The 24084-nt window shown below is 42.8% G+C and overlaps 1 protein-coding gene and 1 non-coding gene across 5 annotated transcripts in view; both read left to right on the forward strand.

Annotated features, from left to right (window-relative positions):
* ZBTB9 (zinc finger and BTB domain containing 9) overlaps positions 1-24084 on the forward strand; it is a 46344-nt gene that overhangs the window by 7531 nt on the left and 14729 nt on the right. The window contains exon 3 of one of the 4 annotated variants that reach the window (XM_055079445.1): positions 4630-4941. The exons of the other annotated variants lie outside the window; for them this stretch is intronic. The gene's annotated coding sequence lies outside the window, so the exon portion shown is untranslated. Of the gene's footprint in view, positions 1-4629; positions 4942-24084 lie in introns of those variants that run through there. 4 annotated transcript variants of the gene reach the window in all.
* On the forward strand, positions 7626-7698 carry TRNAG-UCC (transfer RNA glycine (anticodon UCC)). Its single transcript has one exon. It is a non-coding gene; the product is annotated as a tRNA-Gly (tRNA).

The following is a 24084-nucleotide window of genomic DNA, read 5'->3' on the forward strand; positions in this document are numbered from 1 at the left end:
TGTAGTTTGAGCTCAGAATATGTATCTGTTGCAAATTTGTGTGGGAATGGAGATCTTGCTTCTTGTTCTTGACTCTACATGCAATTAAAACAACTTTAATGATTTTGCTGCAATGTATGTTTCCATATAATCTCTGTTTTGCCTTGTAATTTTTGGCTTGTAAGAAACGGTACCACGTCTGTAGCATGTCCACTGGCCGATGTATGGACGAACAAAATGTGGTATTTATATACAATGGAATGTTACTCAACCTTAAAAAGGAAGGAAATTCTGACACATGCTCCAACATAGGTGAACCTTGAAGACATTATGCTAAGTGAAATAATCCAGGTACAAAAGGAAAAATACTGTATGATTCTGCTTATATGAGGGACTTAGAGCAGTCAAGTTCATAGAGACAGAAAGTATAATGGTGGTTGCCTAGGGGCTGGGGAGAGCAGGAAATGGGGAGTTATTGTTTAATAGGTACAGAGTTTCAGTGTGGAAAGATGAAAAAAGTTCTGCAGATGTATGGTGGTGATGGTTGCACAACAACATGAATTACTTAGTGCCACTGAACTGTAAACTTAAAAATGGTTTAAAACATGCTTTAAATTGTAAATTTTGTTATGTATATTTAACCACAATAAAAAAATAAATGAACCACTAATGAGCTAATGGATCTAGGCGTTGAGCATCAGTGGCTGCTAATAGCACAAAAAAGAAACACACAGACTTTATGTGCTTCTTATGGAAAACACCACCACCACCTATTAATTAGTCTGGCCAAAAATACTGAACTTGAATGTGATCAAGCCTCAAGATATAACTGCCAATTCACAGAAGATGCAGAAGGCAGGGAAACATGTTAAACCATACCACAGTGATGCAATCAGCAAAACTGAGACTGTAAGAAATTCTGGGGAATAAATAACCAGTTTTCTTCCAAAAAAAAATTGTAAGGGGAAAGAAGCGATGGAAGGTAATCTGTAGTTTAAAAGATTTTAAAGGACGTTAACCAATCATAATGCGTGGATCTTACTTGGATAAAGTTCTTTAAAAAGATTTTTTTTTAATTTTATGACCTTTATGAGACAACTGACTGGACATCTGATGATATCAGGAGTTATTGTTAAAAATTTTAGTTGTGATAATGATATTGTGAGTTAAGTTTAAAAAGGGGGAGCCCTTGTGTTTTCATGGCATTGGTTATTTATGGATAGATATATTTATGGATAGTTGTGGACTGAATAAAAATGCCAAATACACACATATATGAGCTCTAGAGAATTGTATTAATTATAATTTGCATATTTATATATAGTCACTTTTTTAAAAGATTGAGAAATAAATTTGGAAATAGTTATATACAGTAGGAACATCTAATCAGAAATTTTTTTTTTTTTTTTTTTTTTTTTTTTTTTTTGCAGTGTGCGGGCCTCTCACTGTTGTGGCCTCTCCCGTTGTGGAGCACAGGCTCCGGACGCGCAGGCTCAGCGGCCATGGCTCGCGGGCCTAGCCGCTCCGTGGCATATGGGGTCTTCCCGGACCGGGGCACGAACCCGTGTCCCCTGCATTGGCAGGCGGATTCTCAACCACTGCGCCACCAGGGAAGCCCCTAATCAGAAATTTTATATTAAACATTCTGGTTTGTGTTCTGGTCCAAGTTAATAAAACTTTCTACTTGAATCTTGAAAACAAAATAATCAGTTGCTCTCTGTATTGATTTAGAAAGATCTTCAGCATATATATTTTTGAATTTTATTTATTTTATTTATTTTTGGCTGCCTTGGGTCTTCGTTGCTGCATGCGGGCTTTCTCTAGTTGCAGCAAGCGGAGGCTACTCTTCGTTGCAGTGTGCAGGCTTCTCATTGCAGTGACTTCTCTTGTTGCGGAGCACGGGCTCTAGGCGTGCGAGCTTCAGTAGTTGTGGCTCGCGGCCTCTAGATCACAGGCTTAGTAGTTGTGACGCACGGGCTTAGTTGCTCCGCAGCATGTGGGATCTTCCTGGACCAGGGATCGAACCCGTGTCCCCTGCATTGGCAGGCGGATTCTTAACCGCTGTGCCACCAGGGAAGTCCTCCAGCATATATTGTTGAGTGAAAAAAGCAAAGTGCAGAACGATATATATAACATGCTTTGTTTTGTATGAGAGACAGTAAGAGTAGGGAGGAAATAAGAAAAGTATATTTGCAAAAAGAAGCACTACTGGGATAAACAAGAAACCAATAAAAACGGGAAAAGAAGTTGAGCTAAGGACAGAAACAAGACTATGTGTGCTTTAAGACTCCTTTATGTGTACTTTGAATTATGTAATTCCACTAACTAAGCATGGCTTCTTGGAGAAATTGCTGATTCCATGTCTAGAAGCAGACATTGTTCAAAGTGCACCTGGTATACCTTTTCGTGTTAAGAAGCAAGAAAGCTTTTTTAGAAGATAATGTCATGTCAAAAGGACCCAGGAGGGCTACCCTGGTGGCGCAGTGGTTGAGAGTCCGCCTGCCGATGCACAGGAGGCGGGTTCGTGCCCCGGTCCGGGAGGATCCCACATGCCGCGGAGCGGCTGGGCCCGTGAGCCATGGCCGCTGAGCCTGCGCGTCCGGAGCCTGTGCTCCGCAACGGGAGAGGCCACGACAGTGAGAGGCCCGCGTACCACCGCCCCCCCCACACACACACACAGACCCAGGAGCCCATATGAAAGTGTCCCCACTGAACAAAGTTGTCACAATCTTAGCAACTAAAAGAATAATGATTGAATTTAACACTGATTCAGTGAAATTCATTATTTTATGATGATACTCAAAATGAGAGTAAATCAAGAAGTCTCAATGGTTACTTTTGTTACCAAAAGTTACCATTTGGGGTAACTTTTAAAACATTTACTTTGAAAATTGGTAATTAAAGGGAAAATTTTAAGCGTTATTTTGCTCTTCCGGTAAAAATTTATTTTAGGATAACCAAATAGTCCTAGTTAATGAAGAAGCCTTCCCAGAATTCTTGTAAACAATGTGAAAGAAACAAAACAATTAGAAAACATAGTTTCACAAACTCCAATGAAATTATTGATTCAGGCAAGGATTATCAACTGGTGTTGAAACCAATAGTTGAGGGACTTCCCTGGTGGCGCAGTGGATAAGAATCCGTCCTGCCAATGCAGGGAACATGGGTTCTTTCCCTGGTCCGGGAAGATCCCACATGCCATGGAGCAACTAATCCCGTGTCCCACAACTACTGAGCCTGCCCTCTAGAGCCTGCAAGCCACAACTACTGAAGCTGGCGGCCTAGAGCTGGTGCTCCACAACAAGAGAAGCCACCGCAAGGAGAAGCCCACACCTCACAATAAAGGCTAGCCCCTGCTCGCCACAACTAGAGAAAGCCTGTGCACAGCAACGAAGACCCAACACAGCCAAAAATAAATAAAATTTTAAATAAAACCCAATAGATGATTGATTGTTGTAAACATTCATATAGAACCAAAGTAACACCACACAGATTACTTTCCAATCTGAAGAGGGAAAGCGTTAACTGTAAATTGAGTGATCAATTTTAGCATCACTAGTGGTTGATCATATTTGTCCTCTAATGAAATGTAATATTCACAACAATATAATAATGATATGACTTTATTCTTTCTAGTACCTCATATTCTAGTTCAGGCGTCCCTCAGAGGATTTAATCCATTCCTAAAAACACGTTGGATAGTGAATTTTTAGGTAGTGGGAGTCTGTGCATCATTATTTTAAGTAGAAAACAATAATATATTCCCAGCACATCTAAAAACCCCAACCAATTTCTTTCAGTACTCGAAACCCTCTAAAATATATATATACACACATATATATATAACAATCAACGAGGTTTTTCTGCTTAAGGTAAAGCCTTTAAAACACCAACTATCTAATTGTTTAACACTTAATTAACTCACTAATGACTTTATTTGTGCAGTAACCCTATAGGGTAGGGTACAAATTGTGTTTTCCTTCTAACTGTAACAAATGTGTACTGTAATGTAAATGAACAGTGAAACAATATGTTTAAGACACATAATGAAGGCAAATAACACTTAGCAATAATAAAATAAAGAAGGCAAGTTTTTAAACATGATTACTGAAGATTGCAGTGCTTCCTGAGTGAGGTTTGGAGATCAGAAGGGAGATATGGAGGCTGTAGTCACTGTTGGTGTCTAGGGGTGGAAGAAGGTAACTAAGAACGAGCTTCGGAAGAAATGAGTGAAACAGTAAATGTCTGAGGTTCATCCATGTCAGATCCAAGAAGCTGGTGGATAGTCTGCTTTCCTTGGCAATGGAGTCGTCAGAAGTGGATGATTGTGAATCATCTTCTGAAAGTATTGACAAAGCATGACCAGAAACTCAAAATGTACAGGTGTTAACATTCCCTTTGCTTGTGTTATGCAGCTTCTGATAACCCTAGACTGTGCTGGAGATTGCATTTTTGAATGTGATTTTTCTGCTCTTGTCATGATCATGATCTCTTGTAATCAACAGCAACCATTCTGTCTACATGATCTAAACTTTCCTTTAAAGATTTATTGTCAAGTATTAGTGGCTCTTTGTATTAGTCTTCTAGGGCTGCCATGACAAAAATAGCACAGGCTGTTGGCTTAAACAAGAGATACTTATTTTCTCACAGTTCTGGAGACTAAGTTCAAGATTAAGATGCCAGCAGGGGGCTTCCCTGGTGGTACAGTGGTTAAGAATCCGCCTGCCAACACAGGGGACACGGGTTCGAGCCCTGGTTCAGGAAGATCCCACATGCTGCAGAGCAACTAAGCCCGCGAGCCACAACTACTGAGCCCCTGTGCCTCAACTACTGAAGCCTGCATGCCTAGAGCCCGTGTTCCGCAACAAGAGAAGCCACCACAGTGAGAAGCCCACGCACCACAACGAAGAGTAGCCCCCGCTTGCCGCAACTAGAGAAAGCCCGTGCAGCAACGAAGACCCAATGCAGCCAAAAATAATAAATAAACAAAATAAATACATTTATTAAAAAAAAAAATGTGCCAGCAGGTTTGGTTTCTCCTGAGGCCTCTCTCCTTAGCTTGCAGACTGCTGTCTTCTCACTGGGTCCTCACGTGACCTTTCTCTGTGCACATGCACTCCTGGTGTCTCTATTCTTGCAAAGACACCCCTCATACTGAATTGGGGCTCCACCCTTAGGACCTCATTTAGCCTTAATTACTTCTTTAAAGGCTTTATCTCCAAATACAGTCTCTCTAATTGAGCATTAGAGTTTCAGCATATGAATGGAGGAGGGCACAATTCAGTCCATAACACTCTTCTTCCTCCAACTTAGTTCCTTCCAGCATTATTCCTTCCAATTGAATGTGTTTCTTGAAAGGAACATGGTAAAGTTTCCCAAATCAACATTTTTAATAATTTGTCTTTATTTTCTCACACACAGGAAATAGGATATTCATAGTAAATGGAAAGGTATGAATGGCCATATATCCTTTTATGCTTTCACCTCTTAATATACTTTATCACTCCCAATATACATGCTTCTAAGGGTTTTCTAGTTTTAGCTTTCACTTTTAGGTCTTTGATCCATTTTGAGTTAATTTTTGTGTATTATGTGGGGTAAGGCTCCACAATCATCATTTTGCATGTAGATTGTCTAATGTCCTTTCATTTCAGCCTGAAGGGCTCCCTTAGCACTTCTGATAGAGCAGGTCTCCTAGCAATTAACTCCATCAGCTTTTGTTTAGCTGGGAATGTCTTAATTTCTTCTATATTCTTTTTTTTTTTTTTTGCAGTACGCGGGCCTCTCACTGTTGTGGCCTCTGCCTTTGCGGAGCACAGGCTCCGGACGTGCAGGCTCAGCGGCCATGGCTCACGGGCCCAGCCGCTCCACAGCGTGTGGGATCTTCCCGGACTGGGGTACGAACCCGTGTCCCCTGCATCGGCAGGCGGACTCCCAACCACTGCGCCACCAGGGAAGCCCTCTCTTCTATATTCTTGAAGGATAGTTTTGCTGGATATAGAATTCTTGGTTGACAGGTTTCCTCCACCCCCACCCCAGCACTTTATTTATTTATTTATTTGGCCACACTGCTCCCCCACCAGGGATTGAACCCGGGCCCACAGCACTGAAACGCTGAGTCCTGACCGCTGGACCACCAGGGAACCCCCATTTTTTTTCACCCCAGCGCTTTAGTTATTTTATCCCACTGCCTTTTGGCCTCCATGGTTTCTGATTAAAAATAGGTTGTTAGGGCTTCCCTGGTGGCGCAGTGGTTGAGAGTCCACCTGCCGATGTAGGGGACATGGGTTCGTGCCCCGGTCTGGGAAGATCCCACATGCCGCGGAGCGGCTAGGCCCGTGAGCCGTGGCCGCTGAGCCTGCGCATTCAGAGCCTGCGCTCCGCAGCGGGAGAGGCCACAGCGGTGAGAGGCCTGCGTACAGCGCAAAGAAAAAAAAAAGATTGTTAATACTTATTGGTAATCTCTTGCACATTATGATTCACTTCTCTCTTGCTGCTTTCAAGATTCTCTTTATTTTTGGCTTTCAGCTGTTTGATTATATGTCTCAATGTGGATCCCTTTGAGTTTTTCCTACTGGAAGTTCATTGAGTTTCTTGGATGTATATATTCATGTCTTTTATCAAATTGGTGTGGGGGTGGGGTTAGCCATTAATTCTTCAAATATTTTTCCTGCCCCTTTCTCTCTCTCCTCTCTTTCTTGGGACTCACATTATGCATATGTTGGTATGTCTGATGGTGTCTCACAGATCTCTTAGGCTCTGTTCATTTTTCTTAATCCTTTTTTTTTTTTTCCTCCTGCTCTTCAGACCGGATACTTTCAGTTGGCCTATTTTCACTGATCTTACCTCTGTCTGCTCAAATCAGCTATTGAAACCTCCAGGTGAATTTTTCATTTCAGTTATTGTACTTTTCAACTCCAGAATTTCTGTTTGGTTTGTTTTATCATTTATATCTCTATTGATATTCTTTTTTCCCCCATGAATGGGCCATACTTTCTTGTTTCTTTGCATGCTTCATAATTTTTTGTTGTAAACTGGATATCTTGAATATTATGGGGGGAAAAACAAAAGAAAGAAAAGGAAAGGAAAATTACTCTCTAGGTCTTTCCAGATTGGCTCTGGGTTGGGAAAACTCCTTCAGTGCTTAACCAGGCCATTTACAACTCTTTCTTAGCCTGCACTTCCTACATCTGCGGCAGATGCCTTGCAAGTGATACCTGCCCTCTTCAAGATTTGCCCCCAGATTCCTCCGTGACTTCTAGGCTAATAATTTGGATCTTTTATTATGGCCCAACTGGGGAAATACTGACTCTACTTTGGGAGAAAATAAATTATTCACCAAAAGAGTTGCAGAATCCGGTTAATATGTACCAGTAGTAACTGGGAGAATGTACCAGGGGATGGGGATCTTGAGGGTGCTGGAACAAGGGGACTGGAATATAAGACCAGATAAGGAAGACATAGTAATATAAGGACACTCTTTTGTGATATAGAATTTAATATCCTGGCAAAGACACCTGGAACTGATCCTAGTACATCACTGAGAAAGCTCCTTAAAGCTTGGGAAAACAATACCCCATAGTGAGAGAGGTGGAGGTGCTGGAACTGCCTTGGGGAAAAGTTAAAATGTAGACATGCTAGGTACTTCCCTGGTGGTCCAGTGGTTAGGACTCTGCACTTCCAATGCAGGGGGCCTGGGTTCGATCCCTGGTCAGGGAACTAGATCCCACATGCAGCAACTAAGAGCCTGCATGCTGCAACTAAAAGATCCCGCGTGCTGCAACTAAAGATCCCACGTGCTACATGAAGATACCTCATGCCGCAACTAAAGATCCTGCATGCTGCAATGAAGATTCCGTGTGCCACAACTAAGGCCCAATGCAGCCAAATAAATAAATAAATAAATATTTTTTTAAAAGAAAGGAATAGAAGGAATTGTCTTTAAAAAAAAATGTAGACATGCTAGAATAAATTTACCTTAAAATCAAAGAACTCGTCAGTTGACTGTGTTCCCTGGGAATCCAGAGGACACTCCCCTCAATAAAACAATAAGAAATCTGCTAGAGATGAGCACTGACATTGTTGAGAATATCAGTAGTAGCTGTTCTATGAAAGCTAGGATTCATCATAGAGGCTGATATGGAACTGGAGTCTAGTGTCAATGGAGATGATAGGATTTTGAAAGAGTAGAGGCCCTGACTTACTTGTCAGGGACAAGGCAGACATAATTACCATAACAGGCAGCAAAGCAAGAATGGCAACTAGAGGGAAGAGATGGAGATCTGTGGCAATGGCTAATAGGCCAAGGTATTCCCAGTGTAAGGTAGATAGAAAGCTAGGTAGGATATTAACTCAACCTGTATAATCAGAAAAAGAAAAAAAAGATCAAGAGTGAATGAGCCGGGGCTTCCCTGGTGGCGCAGTGGTTGCGCGTCCGCCTGCCGATGCAGGGGAACCGGGTTCGCGCCCTGGTCTGGGAGGATCCCACATGCCGCGGAGCGGCCTGGGCCCGTGAGCCATGGCCGCTGAGCCTGCGCGTCCGGAGCCTGTGCTCCGCAACGGGAGAGGCCACAACAGAGGGAGGCCCGCATACCACAAAAAAAAAAAAAAAAAAAAAGAGTGAATGAGCCAAAGGCTGATGTTTGCTACTGAAAAGAAGTATCATATCCCTCACTCAATTGCTAGACCAGAGCCAGTTCTCAGACCCAGAGAAGACTGAATTATCTTGAGGAAGGACTCTGTGACAGCACGGTAGAAGTTCCTCTAATCCTAAAGGGACCTGTTGTACTTTACTAAGGGAACTGTACATAGGAAAAAAGAGGAACCACAAGATCTTTTGTGAGATGTGGGTTTTAGAATCCGGAATGACACTGGTATCAGGATACAAAAAGCGACATCTTGGCCCTCCTATTAAATGGTATAGGGAAGGTGGGTGATAAATGGAGTTCTGACCCAAGTTTTTTTCACAGTAGGTCATATGGGTCTGTGGAACAATCCTCTGGTAATAGCCCTAATTCCCAAAAGCATAGTAAGAATGGATCTATTTAGACTCTGATAGAACCCTCCTAGTAGTTCCTCGATCTATGGAGTAAGAGCCATAATGGTAGGAAAAGACAAGTAAAAGCCCGCAAAACAGTCTCTCCTACCTCTACCAAGGCAAGATCAATTAGATGTAGTTTTGCATCCTACATGGAATGGCAGAGATTAATATCATCCTCAAATACTTAATGCAGTTGTTATATTTCCTTTTTTTTTTTCACTACTGTGGCTCCTATAAAAATCAGATTGTTTATGGTGGATGGTGGTGGACTATTTGATAATCCAACATAGCCTCTGGCTCTTGGTATATGGCTTTTGATCTGGTAATTGTATTCTTTTCTATCTCTATCAGGAAGGAAGTTCAGAAACAGTTCACATTCACACAGAATAGATACCAGTGTACAGTCATGGTCTTTCCCAGGGCTACTCCCTTGCCCTCTCGCTGTCTGTCACAATATAGGCTAACATGACCTTGATCACCTGGATAGTCTCCAGAGTATTATACTGATCCACTATATTGAAAACATCTTAGACCAGGGAGCAGGAAGTAGCAAGTACCCTGGATGCTCCCATAAGACAAAGGTATACCACAAGGTAAGAGTTAAACTATACACAGATTCAGGGGTATCTCATATTGGTGCAGAATTAGGAGTCCAATGATTTTGGACATGATGCACCTTATTGCTGATGTGGATAAAGTTTTTGTGGTCTCAGTAGATCAAACCAGCTATAACATTCCCTTAAACCAAAGCCTAATCCACAGCAAGGCCCTAACTCTCTTCAATTCTATGAAGGCTGAGAGAGATGAGGAAGCTGCAGAAGAAAGTTTGAAGCTAGCAGAAGTTGGTTCATACGGTTTAAGAAAAGAAGCTATCTCCGTGACACAAAAGTGCAAGGTGAAGCAGCAAGTGCTGATGTAGAAGCTGCAGGAAGTTAGCCACAAGATCTAGCTAATTCATAAAAGTGGCTATGCTAAACAACACATTTTCAATGCAGATGAAAAAGCCTTACATGGGAAGAAGATGCCATCTAGGACTTTCATAGCTAGAGAGGAGAAGTCAACGTCTGGCTTCAAAGCTTCAAAGGACAGGCTGACTCTCTTGTTAGGTGCTGACGCAGCTGGTGACTTTAAGATGAAGCCAGTGCTCATTTGCCCTTCCAAAAGCCCTAGGGCCCTTAAGAATTATGCTAAATCTACTCTGCCTGTGCTCTATAAATGGAATAACAAAGCCTGGATGACAGCACTTTTGTTTACAACATGGTAAAGACAAATACTGTATGCTATCACTTAAATGTGTGGAATCTGAGAAACTAGTGATTGTAACAAAAAAAGAAACAGACTCACAAATACAGAGAAAAAACTAGTCTTTACCAGTGGGGAGAGGGAAGGGGGTAGGGTCAAGATAGGGGTAGGGGATTAAGAGGTACAAAGTACTATTTATAAAATAAATAAGCTACAAAGATACATAGTACAACACAAGGAATATAGCCAATATTTTATAATAACTAAATGGAATATAACCTTTAAAAATTGGGAATCAGGGACTTCCCTGGTGGTCCAGCAGTTAAGACTCCATGCTCCCAATGCAGGGGGCCCAGGTTCCATCCCTGGTCAGGGAACTAGATCCCGCATTCCACAGCTAAAAAAGATCCTGGATCCCACAACGAAGATCCCACCTGCCACAACTAAGACCCGGCAGCAGGCAAATAAGTAAATAAATAAATAAATAAAATATTTTTTAAAGAAATTGTGAATCACTATGTTGTATACCCAAGACATGTAATATTGTACATCAACTATATACTTCAAAAAAAAAAAAACTATAGTATAGTGTAAACATAACTTTTTTTTCCTTTTTTTTTTTTTGGCCACACCCTGCGGCAGCCCCTTAGTTCCCCAACCAGGGATCAAACCTGTGCCCTATGACTGCCCCTTAGTTCCTGCGGCAGCCTCTTAGTTCCCCAACCAGGGATCAAACCTGTGCCCTCGAAGATAGTTATTTTGAGACTGTAGTCTGCCGTCTTCTTGGTCTGCTGACTTTCTGAATAAAGTCGTATTCCTTGCCTCAAAAACAACAACAAAAAAAAAACCCATGCCCTCTGCATTGGGAGTGTGAAGTCAAACTGGACCACGAGGGAAGTCCCTGTAAACGTAACTTTTATATGCACTGGAAAAACAAAAAATTTGTGTGACTTGCTCTATTGCAATATCCACTTTTTTGAGGTGGTCTGGAACCAAACCTGCCATATTTCCGAGGTATGCCTGTATTAGTGGGGGGATTACCCACACCCTTGAAAAGTTCTGTGGTTGCTGTCCATTGTAGGCCATTTATGCATGTAGGAGATGCCTGATTTCAATGAAGATGATGATATTCCATTGTAGCAGAGGCCAAGTGTAAGCACTTAACCATCACCCATAAAGGGCATCACAGGTATTTCAGTAATCAGAACGTTCTGGTCTGCAAAGATCTTTAGTGATACATAATTGATCATGGTGTCCCTAGGAACAAAATAGATAATCAGCCTACTAGAATATTGCTTGATCTGTATAACAGGAAAAACTGTAGGTCTGGTAGCCCAAAAACTTAACTTGAGTCACCATAGTGGAGAATGATGCCCTCTCACCCAGTCCGAGGCTTAAGTCGGTTCACAGACCCAGAGCCTTTTGAAAAGGCCAGGTTCCCTTGAGGAAGGACCTTGCACTGCTGCCACAAATAAACACCTTAATCTTCCTCCAAGCATTTCCCAAAGGGACCTATAGCCATTTACTAGATGACTGTACACTGGGGAAAAAGAAATATCCAGACCTATGGTTATTTCCCTGGTTACTGGAAGTATAATTGGATTAGATATATTTGGCAGCTGGATTAATCCCCACATTGCCTCTGCCCTATGGGATCATTATGGGGTCACTGTGGTAGGGAGGGCTAAGTGGAAGTCTCTGGAACTTCCACCCCTTGCCAAGATAGTGAACCAGAAGCAATACTGCATCCCTGGGGGAAATGCAGAGATTGATGCTCCCATTAAAGACCTGAAAGAAGCAGGGGTCGTGATTCCTAACCCTCCCCACTTAATTCACAGTTTGGCCTCTACAAAAGTCAGGTGGATCTTAGAAAAATTACTGTGGACGATCATAAACTTAATCTGGTGGTTATTCTGACTGCAGCTACTGTCCATATATAATCTCTTTACTGTAGTATCTTTTACTGGACCTGTGACTCATCTAGAAATTGTGTGTCTGTATTTCAAATTTATAAAAATATGGAGCTTTAAAAGTATCTTTAAAAAAATAGGTTTTTAGCTTAGTTGCTTTGTGGTCTATGCATATGGTCTTATAATAACCTTGCAATTTGTTAAGACTTATTTTGTGTCCTAATACATAGTGAATTTTTGCCGTTTTTGTAAATGTCCCATGTGTACTTGACAGGAATGTAAATTCTCTAACTGTATGCAAGTTTGCTAATCTATGGTGTGCTAATATATTTCTTACTTTGCTTGATCTAGAAATTTCTGAGAGATATGTTAAAAATCTCCCACTGTCGTTAGAAATTATAAATGTCTCCTTATAATTCTTCAGTTTTTGCTTTTTATATCTATAGACTATAGGATTTTGTGCATACAAATTAAGAATTATTAATTCCTCCTTATGAATTTTATCATCTGTGATTATGTAGAGATTCCCCTTCATTTTTTAAAATATTTATTTATTTATTTATTTATTTATTTATTTATTGGCTGCGCTGGGTCTTCGCCGCTGCGCGCGGGCTCCCTCCAGCTGCGGCGACCTCGTTGCCATGTTCACGGGCCTCTCATCGCGGTGGCCCCTCCCGCTGCAGAGCACGGGCTCTAGGCGCGTGGGCCTCAGTAGTTGTGGCACGTGGGCTCAGTAGCTGTGGCCCACGGGCTCCAGAGCGCAGGCTCAGCAGCTGTGGCGCACGGGCTCAGCCGCTCCGCGGCATGTGGGATCCTCCCGCACCAAGGATTGAACCCGCGTCCCCCGCATTGGCAGGCGGACTCCCAACCACTGTGCACCAGGGAAGCCCCTCCCCTTCATTTCTAATAATGCTTTTTCTTTTGGTTAATTTTTGTCTGGTATGTCTTTTTCCATCAATTTATTTTCAACGTTTCTGTGTGTGTGTGTGTCTCTCTTTTTTAAAAAATGTTTATTTATTTATTTATTTGGCTGTGCCAGGTCTTAGCTGCGGCATGCAGGGTGTTCATTGCCACGTGTGGGATCTTTGTTGCATAGATTTTTGTTGCATATGGGATCTTTAGTTGCGGCATGTGGGGTCTTTAGTTGTGGCATGCGAACACTTAGTTGCAGCATGTGGGATGTAGTTCCCTGACCAGGGATTGAACCCAGGCCCCCTGCATTGGGGCGCGGAGTCTTAGCTACGGGATCACCATGGAAATCCCACTGTGTCTCTTTATTATTTTTTTATTTATTTATTTTTAATAAATTTATTTATTTTTGGCTGCGTTGGGTCTTCGTTGCTGCGCACGGGCTTCTCATTGCCGTGGCTTCTCTTTGTTGCTGAACATGGACTCTAGGCACACGGGCTTCAGTAGTTGTGGCACACGGGCTCTACAGCGCAGGCTCACTAGTTGGGGCGCACGGGCTTAGTTGCTCTGCGGCATGTGGGATCTTCCCGGACCAGGGGTCAAACCCGTGTCCCCTGCATTGGCAGGCGGATTCTTAACCACTGCGCCACCAGGGAAGTCCTTGCATTAGTTTCTTTATTGTGTCCCTTAAGCCCCTTCTAATTTTGAACAGTCCCTTTTTTCATGACACTGATTAGCTGAATAGACAAGGCTGGTTGTCCTGTGGAATAGCCCACCTTCTGGTCTGATTGCTTCCATGTGGTGGTGTTCAGCATGTTTCTCTTTCCTCTAGATTTCCCTTAAACTGCAAGTTAGATCCAAAGGCTTGATTAGATTTAAATCAAACTTTATTGGCTAGATCACATCACAGGTGATGCAGTATTCATATCAGAAGACAGTAATATCTGACTGATCCACCTGTTATACAAGTATTCTTTTTTTTTTTTAAACCCCACATTTGTTTATTTATTTATTTTTGGCTGTGTTGGGTCTTCATTTCTGTGCGAGGGCTTTCTCTAGTTGTGGCAAGCGGGGGCCACTCTTCATCGCGGTGCGCGGGCCTCTCACTATCGTGGCCTCTCTTGTTGCCGAGCACAGGCTCCAGACGCGCAGGCTCAGTAGTTGTGGCTCATGGGCCTAGTTGCTCCGCGGCATGTGGGATCTTCCCAGACCAGGGCTCGAACCCGTGTCCCCTGCATTAGCAGGCATATTCTCAACCACTGCGCCACCAGGGAAGCCCTATAAGTATTCTGGTACAAAGTTATATGCTAAGATTGTGTCCTTTGTTAATAGTTTGCTTCAGATTTTTTCTAGACAGAACTTCTGTTGATAGATTCCAGTGAGGATACAATGAGAAAGAGACTGGGAAGAGTGTTGGAAAAACGCATGCTGAAGATGGTGGACATATACATTTAACTTCTTTTTTTTTTTTTTAAATTAATTAATTTATTTATTTATTTTTGGCTGCGTTGGGTGTTCGTTGCTGCGCGGGCTTTTCTCTAGTTGTGGTGAGCGGGGGCTACTCTTTGTTGCGGTGCGCGGGCTTCTCATCGCGGTGGCTTCTCTTGTTGCAGAGCACGGGCTCTAGGGCGCACGGGCTTCAGTAGTTGTGGCACGCGGGCTCAGTAGTTGTGGCTCGTGGGCTCTAGAGCGCAGGCTCAGTAGTTGTGGCGCATGGGCTTAGTTGCTTCGCGGCATGTGGGATCTTCCTGGACCAGGGCTCGAACCCGTGTCCCCTGCATTGGCAGGCGGATTCTTAACCACTGCACCACCAGGGAAGCCCTACATTTAACTTCTAACTAGGGACTTCCCTGGTGGTCCAGTGGGTAAGACTCCACACTCCCAATGCAGGGGGCCCGGGTTCTATCCCTGGTCGGGGAACTAGATCCCACATGCATACCACAACTAAGAAGTCCGCATGCTGCAACTAAGAGTCCACATGCTGCAACTGAAAAAACATGCCACAGTGAAGATCCCAAGTGCTGCAACTAAGACCCGGCAGAGCCTAAATAAATAAATAAATAAATAAATAACCTTCTAACTAGCATGAGTTGGGACCACTTGGAATATGCCTCCGCACAGGTAGGAGAATTTTTCTAGAATATAAATCTAAAGAGTAGCACTGCTGGGTAGGAGGCAATTTCATCTTCAGCTTTTCCAAATTACTTGATACCAAATTACTCTCCAATTTGCCCATTTACACCTCCACCAGCAGCAGGTAGATATTTCTTTTTCCCAATGCTTGGTATTTTCAGATTTTTTGTTTTACTTTTGCCAATATCATTATGTGAAATAATACCTCACTGTGGTTTTTTAAAAGTTATTACACACATCATGACATTTCGCCCCTAAATTCTTGAGTATTCGTCTTATGAAAATAAGGACATTTCTTACTTAACCACAATATCACTATCACTAATAACATAAAATTCCTTACACCATCTAATACTAAGTCTATATTCCTATTTCTCCACTGTCTAAAAAATCAGTAAGAATTTAGGTAAACCTGAACAGGAGTAGACTGTATGCTGGGGGTTTGTTCAAGTCACCTTCATTCTCAAATGATGGTTTAGCTTAGTCTAATGGTCTACATTGCCAGATATTTCCTCCAAGACCTATGAAGATAGTAGTGCCCTGTCTTTTGGTTTCTGTAGTTGCTGTTGAGAAATTTGCTATTTGTCTGGGCTTCACTGCTTTGTGGAAAACATGTTTTCTTTCTGCTTTCTTTTCAAATATTCCCCCAGTCTTTGAGTTCTTCGGTTTCTTTCTGATGTATCTGGGTGAGGATTTAGTGTATCTTGGGACTCATTTCCTGACACTGAGAATTCTTGTCCAAAATCAGTTCTGGATGATGATCAACCATGATCTGTTCTCATCATGTCATTATCTGTTTTAAGAGCCTAAAATAGTGCCTGACATACATTAGGTGCTTATAAATAGTTGTTGAATGAATCTGTAAATAAATGAGCCTTTTTCTCCACTCCCCCTCATTCTCTCTATTCTCTCCTGCTCAAAATTTTTTTCAGGCATTTGTTAGAACATTTCATTCTATCCACCATGCCTCTTCCTCTCTTTTACACATTTTTCATCTCATTATCTTTCTGGTCTACATTTTAGATACTTTTGTCAGATTTATCTTTCAATGCCCAATTCTAACTTCAGCTACTTCTAATCTTGTTTAACTCATCCATTGAGTTTATATTAGTCATTTGTAATCATTGATACCTGGCTAATCTTTTTTATAGCATTCTGTTTATTTCATGCTTTTGATTCTTTGTTGTTTTTTTTTTCTTTATTTTAAATTTATTTTATTTTTGGCTGCACTGGATCTTCATTGCTGCATGCGGGCTTTCTCTAGTTGCGGTGAGCAGGGGCTACTCTTTGTTGCGGTGCGTGGGCTTCTCATTGTGGTGGCTTGTTGCAGAGCACAGGCTCTAGGTGCATGGGCTTCAGTACCTGTGGCACGTGGGCTCAGTAGTTGTGGCTCGCGGGCTTAGTTGCTCCATAGCATGTGGGATCTTCCTGGACCAGGGCTCAAACCCGTGTCCCCTGCATTGGCAGGTGGATTCTTAACCACTGTGCCACCAGGGAAGCACGATTCTGTGTTTTATGACTAATCATTTTTAATCATACTTATAGCTTGAATCTTGTAATTCCATTGTCTGAAGTGCTTGAGGGTCTAACCCTGCTGTTTGTTATGTAGGCAAACTCTCATTCATTGTGGATTTTCTGATTTTGGATTGTGAGCTCATGTTGATGGCCTTGAGACAGACCTTCATAGGCTATTGTGAAGATCAGATAAATTAACTCATATGATGGTGTGTCTCAAGACCAGGTGAGAATAAAATCACTTTGAAAAGAATACATAAAAGGGCCAGAATGATCCACCAGGTCATGCTGTGTAAAAATAAACAAACAAAACAAAAAACCCACCAGAGTGACATGCTTAAGCCATCAAACCCTGGCAAGAATCACACAAGGGAATAATATCAAAAACTCTCTTCCATGCACCAAGCACTTTACTCATATTATCTTTAACCTTCATAACAACTGCAAGGAAGGTGATATTCCCATTTTATGGAGCAGAAACTGCAACAGGGTCATTAATTTATAGCTAATTGGGGAACCCCAGTTAAAACCCAGGTCTGGATGATTGTAAAGTTCATGCTCTTTCAAATTCACTCCATTATCCCTCAAAACTATTATTAGAAAAAAAGAATTATCATTTGGACTACATATGTATTTTTTCCCAGTTTCAATTTTAATTCAGGCCAGTTACCCCCATGGATCATAAAAATGTGTTAAATAATTAATGAAAAGGGAAAAAGAATGCATAAAACTACAAAAGAATTGCATTTTAAGTAGAGAAATTTTAGTTTTCACTTTTCCAATTTGGGATTTTGTTTATGTACAAAAAAGGCAATTAGCTTACTTATGAGAAACCCCTAGAGCTCCCAGAATCGAATAAAAATGTATCTGAGCTGAGCATTCCAAATCCAACAAAGCAAACAAGTGTAAATTTAATTCCTTAATAAGGAATTTGCAGATGTAGCCTCAACATAGACAATTTTACATCAATAAACTGGGAAGCATTAAAGCCAATTGATAGCAATAAGTTTCAGTGTTTGCTACCCAGGCCCAGACAGGCTGATGGGATGGGCCCACTAGGAACATTAGGCTCTGGGCCCACCCCTCCTTCCTGTCAAGCTCTTCTGAGGGTCATCTTCCAGGGAAGAGCCAGGGATGTTCAGGAATTACCAACTGTTTTAAATATTGTCAACATAAGTTGCACCCAGCATTTGGAGTTAGGGAATCTGATTTTGATAAGGTAGACTCAATTCACTATTTAAAATATATGGTATGAGTTTATTTAAGGTACAGGTCTGGGTCTCTTGATTTAATCAACAGTCCACCAAAAGTTGGTACTTGTCATTTGATATAAATTTAATATATAATCTTCATATCCCAGATTTGGCTGTAGGTTACATTTTATTATACGGACTTTAAAAAGTTTACTGCTGTTAAATAATTAACTAAATAAAGTTAATCAACTTTGCAAATGTATCCACAGAAAATGGAAAGATGATTTTTTTAATGTATTTAGCACAAATAGATGATGCAAATAACTGGAGTCACTGGGAGATTAACTCTCTCCAACTAGTTGGTCAGATTTGCATTTTGGCTGTTTATTTTTGCCAGACTCTGTGAGAAGACCAACCACCATTACAAAAAAATACTGACATTATAAAACTATTTTATTTTTCTAAAACAGCCATGCCATATAATCTGGATTATTTCTTCTATGACAAATGTGTACTGACTTTAACAAAACAAATTAGATGATTTTAATACTATGACAGCAATACAAATAAAATATTTTAAAACTGAATTTTGTAATCGTCTCAACTAAAAAAATCACCTTGGCTTCCTATTGGGTTAGAGCCCCTTAAAGATAAACCTTCTTCCTTTTTTAATTTCCACAGGCTACAGAGTGAATTATCCCAAATGAAAGCCTTCTTTCCACATCTGCCTTAATAAAGCCACTGCCAGTTGCATGAGGGCCATCATCCCAGCTGCTTGCAGCCCGTGCGAGGCTGGGATGGTGGCCCTCATAATTGTCTCTGCACGGGCCTGTGCAAGGGTTTCTCTGAGCTCTGACCCTAAGGTCAGGACTGTTAGGTGACAGGGGGTACACATGCCACTGCACAAAAGCACTATAGGTGCCTCTCTAGAAGGTAGTACTCTATACATATCTGCAAGCATTGCCCAAGGATCCCAGCTCCCTGAATCCTGCCCAATTTTGAGTATTTCCCTCCTTCTAACTTTTCTCTCTCTGATTGGTATAGTGGTTATCTCACTGACATGAGTTTCTCATCACTTACTGCATTTATCAGTTCTAGAAGTTCAATTTGGTTCTTTTTCAAACCTGCCATATTACTTTTTCTAGTTTCCTGTTTCCTGCAGATATATTCAACCTATTTAAGATCATACACCTCGTTATTTTATCGTCTGTATCAGATAGTTTCAATATCTAAAGTCTTTACATGGGGCTGCCCCTAGGCCATAGGACACCTTTAAGCAAATTAGAAAAAGTGGCCCTCTTCAAGCATATTTTTGGAAAAATTAGAAGATTATCAGAAAACCTGACCAGCTCTGTCAGGGAGAGAACTTTCCAGCACTCTGGAGGCATACACGTGCACCCACACTGTCACCCCCTCACACAGTCCCCGGGTGCTGGACACACAGCTGCTGATGGCCATGTACTCTGTGCCACCCTTGCCACCAGGTGTCAGATTTGGAGTCTAGCAGCCACAGAAATTGGGCTTCTAGGGCAGTGGGCTGGAGCCTAATTTCCTTGTGCCCCAAGTTATCTTTGACTATATGCTGGTCAATTTATTTGAAAGATCGTTTGTAGGGATAATTTGAGGGCGAGGATGAAGGTAATTTCCTCCATGGAGAATTTGTTTTGCTTCTTCCAGGAGCCTGGGTACATTGTTGGTACTGAGCTACCCAAAGTCAAGTCTTGGGATACCCTGGGTAACCCAGGCAAACAGAACCAGGCTGTCATTCTGGCAGGTTGGTCCACTTCTAGTTTACCCTCATCCCGCCTTATTGGGGGGAAGGTGTCTCCTGTTTGACTTCCCACCAGGGCAGGTCCTGGGCTGTGATGGAGACCCATTCATCTCAAGATGCCATCAAAAGGAAAGTTCAACCCTCCCCTAGTGGGCAAAGGTCCTTCCATCAAAAGGAAAGTTCAACCCTCCCCTAGTGGGCAAAGGTCCTTCCTTAGCGGGAGAGCAGTCTCTGGGCTCCTCCCTCTTTGGTTCTGGTGACCTACAGAGTGATGCTGTCCCATCTTGTCAGTTCTTTACAGAGGATGTTTTCAACATTTTATCCAGCTTACTTAGTTGTTTTCAGCAGGAGGGTGGCTGGAGAGAGCTACCCTGCTATTACCTGAAAGAGAAGTCCTGTTGTTTTCATCTGCATTTCTTTGATTAGTTGTGAATCCCAGTATCTCTTCTGACACTGGTAGCAGTTCAAGTTTCCTTTTCTGTGAAATGCCCTCTTTTCTCACGGCCTCCCGCCTTTCTCTTGTTGATTTGCATGTGTTCCTTAAACACTGTAGGTATTAATTCCGTGCTCGTTTAATGTAATATCTTTTCCTAGTCTGCTCTCTTTCCTGTCAGTACCTTGATGGTGTCCTTTATTAACAGAAATCCTGGATTTTGATGTGGGCAAATTTACTGTACTGTCCTCCTCTAGAAGGCTTGCAATGTGTCATTATCATCCTTCATGACTGTTGCTCAGACAGAGCCAGTTCTCCCAGCCTCCTGTGACCTGCACCAAGTAGAGGGGCGCTGCCCCAAGCTTGCATTTTCACAGGCTAAGTCTGCAGCGTCGGCGACCTCACCACATTGCTGCTTCATTTGTTAGCTTCCCATAAAAACCCCATTCCCTCACATGTGTTCCTGTTAAACCAGATACCCCCTCATCCTGTGCTTATGAAGTTAAGTTTTAGACCTTCAGGCAGAATACAGAGCTCTATTATTTTTCATCCTGATTCAGCCCACCATTCCAGGCTGCTAGGTTATTTTTGGAGCCTGATTCTGTCATCCGGTGCTTTGGCTGTCCCAGTTTTGTGCCACCTGAAACTTTGATAAATATGTCATCCATTCCCATGTCCAAGTAACTGGTAAGAATGTGGAACATGAGGGGACTTAGGCCAGAGCCCTGGACCATGTCCCTGGAGGTCTCTTTCAGGCAGATATTGATCAATTAATGATCACATTCCACCAAGAGTGACTGAGGAGCATTTTTTTTTTTTTTCAGTCGTGGGCCTCTCACTGTTGTGGCCTCTCCCGTTGCAGAGTACAGGCTGCGGACACGCAGGCTCAGTGGCCACGGCTCACGGGCCCAGCCGCTCCGCGGCATGTGGGATCTTCCCGGACCGGGGCACGAACCTGTGTCCACTGCATCGGCAGGCGGACTCTCAACCACTGCGCCACCAGGGAAGCCCTGTGAGGAGCATTTAAATGCCTGAGCCTGGGCTAAGCGCTGGGAGTACAGAGGTGGCAAATGAAATAAGTTCTCCACCCTCAGAGGGTTCACATTCTAGTGGAGGAGACAGATGCAATTAAATATAATATAGGGACTTCCCTGGTGGCCCAGTGGTTAAGACTCTGCACTTCCAGTGCAGAGGATGTGGTTCGATCCCTGGTTAGGGGACAAAGATCCCACATGCCATGCGGCCAAAAAATAAAATAAAATAAAGCCATTAAAAAAAATGATATAAATTCTAAAACACTTGTTCACTGTTTTTGTTTTTACAAAGAACTCCCTCAAGGATTATCTCTTTTGAGCCCTGTTTGGGATAGGCAGCCAACCGGGAGTAAATTTATTTAACCAAAAACCATCCTACATTTCCCAAGTTCTCCATAAGGCTGTTCGGAAATTAGTCCAACGCTTTGCTGAAGTTCAGATGTATACAGTACTAGTAGAAGTATTCCCACCAGGACAGAGACCTGTTCCTGTGAATGCATGCAGTGCCCCTTTATAACTGCTTATTATTTGTTCATAATCCACTGCCAGTTTCCTCTGTGGCACTTCCTCAGAAGTCTCCAAGGCAAGTTCCCTCATTCTGCTGAGATGTAATTCATCAGGGCCAGGAGATTCAAGACGACCTTACAGTCCTCACATCCTCACTGTTTATCTGAGGAGGGTATTTACCCTTCAGGCCAGCAATTCAAGGGAGCCTGGCAAAGTCCTCTTCAAGGTCCACTCCAGCCCCTCTGCTGCTGGGAGGTGGTAACACAGTGTTTCTTCAGCTGGGGGGTGGGGGTGGGGGTGGGGGGCTGTCCTTTCAGTGAATAATGAAATGCATTAAGCTGGTCGGGACCAGCATTTCCTTTTAAATAAAATGGAATGAATAGAAAAGAAAGAATCAAGGGTACACATTTTATGAAATTTTCCTTTCAGTTATATATTATATGTATGTGCTCTGGATCTAAAATACATCCCTTACTGTGGATCTTAGTCCAAAAAGTTTGGAAGTTACTGGCATAGTTATTAAACTGGTCCTGTTGAGTCAGCGATGCGACTTTGGCAAGTTAACCTAAGAGAATTTCCTCATTGATTAAACAAGATTGTAACCCCTATCGCCTTGAGTTGTTGTGAGGATTAAATGACATAAGAAGTGCAAATTGCTTAGGTCAGCACCCGGAATGTAATGTGTCCAGAAGATGCTTTAAAGATACGCGTGCATGGCCTCGTTCCTTTCTCATCCCCAGCGCTATTAATTTCACTTCCTACTTTTTATTTTCGGCAGTTTGGAGAAGAAAGTCTGTGGCTTTCTAGCAATCCTGGATTTTATAGATATTATCTCTCTCATCTCAGAGGGTTTCAGGGCTCATAATCCCGCTTCTCCCTCGGCTCGAGGCCGGCGCCGTCTGCAGTTTGTGCGCGGATCTGCTGGCCCCATACCACCCTCTGCCGTCGAAGATCGGCCTCCCGGGCCCCTCTGGTTACGTGGGTGGGGGTGGGGATGAGGGTTTTGTTTTCAAAAGCAGGTTCTCTCCTTCCTTTCCCTCTGTGGGAAGGAAACCTTTCCCCTGCCTTGTCCTCCCAGACTTGTAAGCTTTCTCACGTCCCGGGTTCGAGGTGATTCTCCTCTTCCTTGCACCCCGGCTCCTTGGCCGGGGGCCGAGGCGCGCTCACCCATCGCCCCGCCTCATTCTGGCGTCGCCCCCGCCGTTTTCGGGCCGAGGGTGCTGGGGCCATCTGCCCGCCTGAGTCTGGGGGGCCGCCCAGCTGGTAACCCCTTCTCTGGGCCCGGGTCCAAGGGGCGGGACGGGCAGACTGCGGAGCCCACCTCCTCCCAGGAGCAGGCACCTGGTTGGCTGCTTTATGACCACGTGAAAGCATGGCAGGCCTGGCTCAATTCACTCCTCATTCCATCAGGCCTTCACGTCAAGTGCTGAGGATACATACGGAGGTGATCAAGTATCGGTCCCTGCTTTCAAAAAGCTCAGTCTAGTCCTATGCCTTTAACGCCACCCTTCAAAAAATTCTGTATCAAGCAGCAGGTGTGGCGGGGAGAAACTCTAAGAAGGTTCTAACAGTGGAAATTAACCTATCTTAATAATAAAATTTAAAATCAAATATGTAATGAGTTTATAAGTAAGGAACAGAATCAGGATCAAGGAAATTTGAGGGATGAAGCAAAGTTTGATTTTAAAAAAGACTTCCCATTTCAAGGGTTTTCCTCTTAAATTGTCTATAAAACAGGAACCATCCTCGTTTTTATTTTCAGATTACATATTTGGTGCCATGGGTCGAGAGGGTAGCAGGATACTGGGACATCACTTTGAGGCCGTGCTGAATGCAGCATCGCACCAACAAAACCCTGGGTTATAAAGAAGTCCACTCCACTTGTGGAGACAGGTCCCTAAGTGACTGTGGGACGTTCCCCTCCACAACTAGCAAAGAAACATCACTTAGAAAAAACTTTGCAATTGGTACATCAGTAGGCAATGAAATGGATACTTCTCAAATATTCCAAGGTTATACACCCTTTTCAGCAATCCCATTAGAACTAGGCTTTAATCTTTATTTTTTTTAATTAATTAATTAAGTAATTTTTGGCTGCATTGGGTCTTTGTTACTGCACGCAAGCTTTCTCTAGTTGCAGCAAGCAGGGGCTACTCCTTGTTGCAGTGCGGGCTTCTCATTGTGGTAGCTTCTCTTGTTGTGGAGCACGGGCTCTAGGCATGCGGGCTTCAGTAGTTGTGGCAGGTGGGCTCAGTAGTTGTGGCTCCTGGGCTCTAGAGCACAGTCTCAGTAGTTGTGGCGCACGGGCTTAGTTGCTCCGCAGCATGTGGGATCTTCCCTGACCAGGGGTCGAACCTGGGTCCCCTGCATTGGCAGGCGGATTCTTTTTTTTTTTTTTTAATTTATTTTTATTTTTGG

The sequence above is a fragment of the Physeter macrocephalus genome, chromosome 18, assembly GCF_002837175.3.
Source record: "Physeter macrocephalus isolate SW-GA chromosome 18, ASM283717v5, whole genome shotgun sequence".
NCBI lineage: Eukaryota > Metazoa > Chordata > Mammalia > Artiodactyla > Physeteridae > Physeter > Physeter macrocephalus.